Source organism: Cibotium barometz, chromosome 9 (genome assembly GCF_041138505.1).
Source record: "Cibotium barometz isolate CiBa-2024 chromosome 9, ASM4113850v1, whole genome shotgun sequence".
Lineage (NCBI taxonomy): Eukaryota > Viridiplantae > Streptophyta > Polypodiopsida > Cyatheales > Cibotiaceae > Cibotium > Cibotium barometz.
Window position 1 is genome coordinate 45,879,047 of NC_141054.1, and position 7,878 is coordinate 45,886,924.

Consider the following 7,878-nt stretch of genomic DNA (forward strand, 5'->3'; position numbering starts at 1 on the left):
GAGTGAATCATGGAGAAATCAGTGGGATTTGATGCTTGATGTAAACTCTATAAATTGAGGCATAGCCCTAATGAGAATTTGCTGGTTTTTGAGTATCCATGCCTACATTAATCTATTTGCTAATTACCCACTAATTATGTCTTAATTATTTGCTAATCACTTTGTTAATGATGTTGATTCTAGTGTTTGATCCACCATAGCTCATCATAATGCTCAAATTTCAACATTGTATCAGAGCCATGCCTAGAATCCATCAGATTTATGAGCCCATTATCTAATTAATTAGGATTAGTAGATAATTAGAAAATAATCAAAATTTTAGTTATTTTTCACTTCATCTCTGTACCCCCAGCCAGTGGAGGATCTCATTCTCCTTGCACAGTCAAAATTAGCCCTAGTGCTTCTAACCATAGCTAGCCATCTCAAGGCTCTTCAAGCCCATCAACTCCACGCAGCAAACCACCGACGGATGCAGCAGAATTTACGATTTTAGTAGGCGCCGTTTTTCTGAAGGAGATTGGAGATTTCTTCTTGCTCAGTTCAAATGCCTCTAATTCCTCTTAGCCCAAGGTGTATTCAAGCATGCTCTACAAGCTGGTGAAGACAGAATTCAGTTTCATCAAGTCTACAGTGAGATCCAAGCTCTTCATCAAATCTGCAGGTGACTTTGGTAAAACAGAGATTAAGATTTTAATATTTGGTCAAATCTTGTGTTTCTTGGCTTAATCCTCTAGACTCATTGCTATTGATGCCTTTGAAAGCATTTGAGCTCATTTGAAGTCTAAGGCACCAAATCTGGACTCCCCGCATACTCCGTTTTCTGCACACAAAATAGAGCATTAATTTGCTAATCAGTGATTAATCAGTGCTAATCACTGTATTTTGGTGCAATTGAGGGTTCAAATTAACCATTAGGTATCTGATACAGATCCCTATAACTTCATATTGCAATTCGCAGTTGGTTTGATACTCCAACCATCCCGTACAAATTGGTTACCCTTGATTTAATGTAATTTCTGGTGGTAAAATTGTGCTGATAAATTTGTCAAAATCATCATTTTGCATTTAACCCTTGGTTAATGCCTATAAATCTCACTCAAATTCAAGATTATTCACAGCCAGAGTTGCATTTGGGAATGTGCATAAGAATGAATGCTATACGCATTATGTATTGGGCACATTACATCAGTGTAAATATGGGATCAGACACTGCCCTTGTCCAGAATAAGGCAAGAGGTAAGACCTCCCGCATAAATTTGGGTTTGCATTGCATAATGACACAAGATGAACATCAAAAGCCCAAAGAAACTGTCAGCAAAACATTGAAACATGTTGCTCACATGGAGCAAGAGAACCCGACGGACAAGCTCATGGCCCCAGCCATGAAAGAAGAAGAATATCTCTTTCCAAGAAGAAGATCCACACCAAGAAGATCTAAAGGAAGACATGGACACAAGAAGAGAAGCTGCCCCAAGAAGACTGAAAGAAGAGACGGATGCGTGGAGAGAAACTGCCACGACAAGAAGACTGAAGACAAGAGAAGATGTGAGGCTCCAAAGAGTGAGGAGCCATGTGAAAATCTCTGAGAGAGAGAGAGAGAGAGAGAGAGAGAGACCCCACAACCCAATGTAACCTGCCCCAACAAAGTAAAACCACCTCTGAGCCACCGATGATGTAGGCCACGTGGTAGATGTATGTGTGAGCACTTTAGTCAAGGTCGCAGGCACTTATAGTAGCCTTGGACACATAGAAAGAGAGTGTGTCAAGGACTATGGAGTTTAGGGACTTGAGGCACTGGTCGCGGGCTGTCAAGTGAGAAAGAAACTTGATACAGGGTCCAGGTGTGCTAAGATAACTTGAGGGGAGGTGTAGGCACTAGTCGCGGACTATCAAGTAAGGGGAGGCAAACTTGGTATAGGGTCTAGGTGTACTAGGAGTATTCACTTGAGGGGAGGTGTTGAAAATACAAGTGAATAGGGTGTGTGCGGGAACAAGCCCTTGGTTAGAGGCTGTAAAAGAGAAGATGTAAATGTGAAAGAACCTATGAAAAGGTGAGAAGAATCTACTGGGAGAGAATAAAGGGTAGCATGAGAAGATTTAGGAAGTGTGGAGATATTCTGGGAGATATTTTGGGAAAAGTAAAGAGGTGGAGAGAATCAGGGAAAAGAGGTGGAGTGAATCATGGAGAAATCAGTGGGATTTGATGCTTGATGTAAACTCTATAAATTGAGGCATAGCCCTAATGAGAATTTGCTGGTTTTTGAGTATCCATGCCTACATTAATCTATTTGCTAATTACCTACTAATTACGTCTTAATTATTTGCTAATCACTTTGTTAATGATGTTGATTCTAGTGTTTGATCCACCATAGCTCATCACAATGCTCAAATTTCAACAATGCAGATATGAGATGAGATATCTTTCACTCTATTATGGTGATCCAGTTCTTTATGCGAGTGTGGAGACTCACATTAAGTCTACTACACATGATCCAGAATTGGAGTTTTCATTGATTGAGCCTATTATGCATGATGGTGATGATCACATTGAGTCTACTACACATGATCCAAATTTGGAGTTTTTGTTGATTGAGCCTATTATGCATGATGGTGATGATCACATTGATATGATCCTATTTGAGGGTTCTCTAGATTCACATGATATTGATCTTGATGCCAATCATGTTGATGTTGCAGTGGTTATGTAGTTTTTACTTTCTCTTGATCATGATGATGATGATGTTTCCCATGATGATGTTGTTTCTCATGATATTATTCTTGATGATACTATGGTGATCCATGATGATATTCATGATATTTCTATGCATGATGGGATCCATGTTGATGGATTTTTCCATGTCATGGAGGGTTTATCCCATTGTTTTATGAGGTATGATGGGGCTGATTTGCCTATCCATGCAAAAGTAGGTTTGTAGATATTCACAAGAGATATATTTATGTTGTTTCCTATGATGGGTAACAAGGCATGCGGTTATTCATGGAGATTTTTCTATGCTCTTTCATATGATGGTTATTCAGGCATATGCTTATGGATTATATATCGCAGCAGGAGAGTTTGGATTTTCATATGGTATTGGCATGCAGATATCAAACATTTATGGTTCTATGTGTTCATTTTCTTTGATGACAATACTCTCATACTTGGAGCACATATATTTTTTGAAGACCCTCTTTGTGTGCTATGCAGTGCATAGCAAATTTTTCTTCTCACCTTGATTGGTGACATACATGTTCTTCAGGAGGATATTTATGTGGATCATAGTCATGATGATCATTCTTTTAATGATGATATCTATTATGATGCTATGTTTGAGTTAGAGTATTATGATACTTTAAATGATATTCTAGTGGAGTATCATACTCTTGATCTAGTACCTTTGGTGGATCATTTAGATTTGATGATTTCTTTGGAGGATGATTCGACCATTCATGCTTTCTTGATGTAGATGCTTAGATATTATTTGGCATGGTTTTATGGTGATGACATTTCACCATGTGCTTCATTGACTTATTCTTTTGGTGGTATGCCTTTCTTGGCATATGTCCCAGCTAGAGGATCGACATGTTTTTATGTTCTAGATGCTGGCAATTCTTCATTGACGTATCTTTATGGTGATAGGCTATTTTTGGCCTACGATGTAGATGCTAGAGCTTCATGCAGATTCTTATGTGGCAATTTTACATGCTCTACTCCATGCTCTTAGAGTGTGGACATCATTATTGATTTATGGTTTTGATATATTCATATTGTATGATATGACAAGGTATTGCATATACCTCATGGGATTTCATTTTTGGCATACCACTATCATACTTGTGGGTTTAGTCTTCAGATTGGGAATCCGACCCACCGGATGTGCCAAGTGCTAGGGGATGCACAACATACATTAATTATACACACTATTAACATTTATATGGTTATTTAACCTTAAGAGAGGTGGAACCCATTCATATGTGCCTTTTGGGAGCACAACCCTTTATCTCTCCCACACACGGTTGTAATTGACATATACAATTATGCAATACAATGAGCAAGCTTCAATGGCGATTCTCTATCTGTTAATTTCCTATTGGCAATGCAATGCCAACAATCATATCCATCATTATCTAGTCAAAAATATATATATTGTTAAGCGTAAAAAGGCCATGAAGTGAAGGTGTTTATTAGATCAAGTAGGTCATACTATATACCCTGTGAAGGCCAAATTAGATAGATGCCCTAAACACCTTGTAAGTAGACGTTGTGTACTAGCTAATATTATACTTCAGGTGGTCATCAAATTGAATCTAAATACAAAATTAAGTAATCTATGAGTCAGATGTGCTTGTAAATGCTTCTCAAGATATTCTCGTAAGAGAACCCATTGTACTATACCCTAATAAAAGGTGTGTGACAAAAATCTCAAAAGAGAGTATTATTAGTTATGCTAATTAAACAATTAGTTATGCTAATTAAACAATCAGTATCAACAATGGAGATGGCACCCTCATGGGTAAATTGTATTTAATATAGGTTTTGACTAATTAAGATTATAGAAATCAGTTTTAACCCATAAGGTCATGCCCTTTTTAATCTGATATATGGACCTACAATCCTTGTTTTACAACCCAACATAATACTCAGTCAGAATATTATAATATGCAGTCTAGGCTTCATTGAGGATCCCACTTAATACAAATTGATTAACACTATAATCATGACAAAAAACTGTATCCTACATAATATTTGTGTGTAATAGTGTTCCGAGTTTCAGAACTACAACAAATACAAGTTAGAAAAGTCCATCATATGACATGTTTAACACAATAAGAGGGTAAGCCCCTTGCATGTCCCTAATGATCATCAGATGTTGCACGCAGCATAGATACCAGAGAAGCATGGATAATAATTTTTTAATTCACATTATGCATGCAACAAGATATAATTGCCATAAAAACTAGAGCTTAAAATACCGTAAATCCATATTTGGGATTCATAAAGTCCTTATCCCATAAACAAAAACATGAGCTTTAGAGAAGTCATAAACCATAATTTGTTTGCTCATGCATCGCCATACTAATGCTCTAAATAACCAGAGTCTGAACATCGACATTCCATCTAGTGGGATTCACCAAGCCATTATCCCCATAAAGCATACTCCTAGGGCTGACAGTAGCAATCTTCAGAGAAGCATAAACTATAAAATTTTTCCTCGTCTGCTGCAGCATGAGGCGCATGCCCTAAAAAGCTAGAACAAAAATTTTGGAAATCCATTTAAAACTATTCAACAAGTCATTATCCCATAAAACATCCATCACTATCCCATATGTAAAGTCAAGAAATAGATACCTGAGAGGAAGCTCCCAACAGCCCGACACAAGTGCTATAGACATAGTAGAAGAACACCTAACACAAGCTAAGTGAGCTTGTAAAACTCACCATCTTTTTTCCATTTATAGTCAAAGCAGAGTTGAGGTTGCTAGCTGTCACCTCCATCAACGCCTTCATTGGCGTAGTCTCTTGTGTAAAACCATTATTCGCATGCAGCCATAGTCGCCAGAGAGGCACGCTTGAAGTTAATGCCCTTTGCAGGTAATAAGGTAAAACATAGTAAGGCCTAGTGTAAGGCATTAACATTGGTTTCCAAAAATATCCATATAGCGAGTCGGTTCTCAAAGAAGAGCATATGTGTGTGTGTGTGTGTGTGTAAAAGGTCTAGTGTAAAGCATTGAGAATGTTTTACAAACATATATGAGTCGGTTATAATAGATGAGCATGTGTGTGCGTGTGTTCGTGTGTGTGTGTGTGTGTGTGTGTGTGTGAGAGAGAGAGAGAGAGAGAGAGAGATTATTCATCATGATGGCAAGAGAATATGCTAAACACACACACACACACACACACACACACACATATATAGAGAGAGAGAGATTAAACATCTCCTAAAGACCCAATGAGCCTATGAGACCAAAGTGATACAATAATTTCCATATGGCATATCTCATCATGGAAGGGAAAATAACATGGAAATAGAACAAAACCATCTCATTGGAGTGATACAAAACTGTCCATGGAAATCTCATCATAGAATACTAGGAACATGAAACATGAGAGGAGCATTAGCTCCTATTAGATGGTATACTACTCTCCAAAATATCAAGCATTGGGCTATTTATGGTGGAGAGGTCTCCCTTAGCTACATCACATGGAAAGGCATGTCGTGGAGCTGATGAGTATGAATAAAAGGTCTCCCTCAGCTACATCATGTGGAAAGGCATGTCCTAGGGCTGATAAGGGGATCATGGCCAATGTCCAAGGGGCTGGGGGGAATTGACCACGTTGGAATGTGGAGGCTTGATCTGAGGTAAATCCTCTCATGCAAGGTGGGTCCAAAGCCACGAGATCCACTATATGGGTGTCTTCCTCCTCCTAGGTTCGGAAGAAGCTGGTGGTGGTTAGTTGGTGAGGGAGAGTTTGGGGTAGTTGGTGCCAACTCCCTCTCAATAAAGTGTCCCTACATAGCTCGAGCAAGAAGAGCCCTAGGCAATCTTAAGTCCGAGAAGTCAATGATCCTAGAGTGGGCAAATCCCTCATGGAACAGAGAGTGAAACCTCTTGCAAATCTCATAGTATACTAGGCAATGACATATGTAATTCTCCTCTGTCTTAACCTTTGTGTGGCATAATCGACATATCCTCTCTGCCTTGAGTCTCTGTATGAGCTCCATAGCTTTGAAGACACGTGCTCAGCTCTTCGTGTCTCCACTCTAAGGTGGTGGGATGAAACCCGTATCTTGCCAATCGCAATCCTCATGTCATGGGATTGTGAACACTCATGTAGCCTGACTGCGAGCTGCATGAGGATGGATGAATCCATCCTCAGTGAGCATGAGGAAGTGATCTCTGTAGAAGTGCATTTTTGGTGGGAGCTCTAAAGGTGTGATCCAAGTGTAGTTGGTGTAAAGGTTTGAGAAGATCTAACTAAATAATCCGATTGAGAGAGCCAAAGAAAAGGGGAGTCCAAACTGTACTGAAGTGGTGGGAGGTAATCCATGTAGAGCCATATCCCAAGAACCACATGGGAACTCAAGCATACCATACTCTAGGGTGGCCCTCGAGGACTTGAGGGCAAGCCACCAGTACCTGTGGGGATCCATGTGACTAATGCGATGGAGGTATGTGACTAGAAGAGTGCATCCACTACCATCAAAGTTGCAGCAACAAACTCTGCCTAGATAATCCGCACGGGTGGTTTTCTACCTAGATCAGATGGGAGAGCATCATGAGGTGGGGCCTCTCAACTCTCTACCAATCCTCATAAAATAAATTTGGCCCCTAGAAGAGTGCTCCCTACATCAAGGCTGGTGTGATGAGGGTGTCAAAAAGCCAACCCTTCATCCTAGGCTCCTAGAAATGTGCCTAGAAGCACTGCCACTCAAGTAAGCTCAAGCATGCATATGCCTGTCTCACTCTGGCATGCTACAAGGAAAGCATGGTGAAGTGGGCCACACTGAAAGTGACACCAAGGTAGACATAGGATGAGACAATCTTCACAGAATTCCCTCTATATGTGAAGCTCAATCTTGATGTCAAGGCGCGGGAGTTATTAAAGAGCATTACCTTGGTTTTACCAAGGTTATCGTGAGGTCCCGCTGAGCACAAAATTCCTTTAAGGCATCCAAATGTCTCTGAAGCCCCTTGCCTAAATTTGAAAGGAGGATGATATCATCTACATAAATTATCAGAGGGAACAATATGCCTGGCCAATGTAGGACCAGCCCCACATAATCTATCAATGAACCTGTCAATGTAAAGGCCAAAAGTGTGGGTGATAAAGGGTAGCCCTTTTTCACCCCAATAGTGCTAGAAATCTATTGAGAT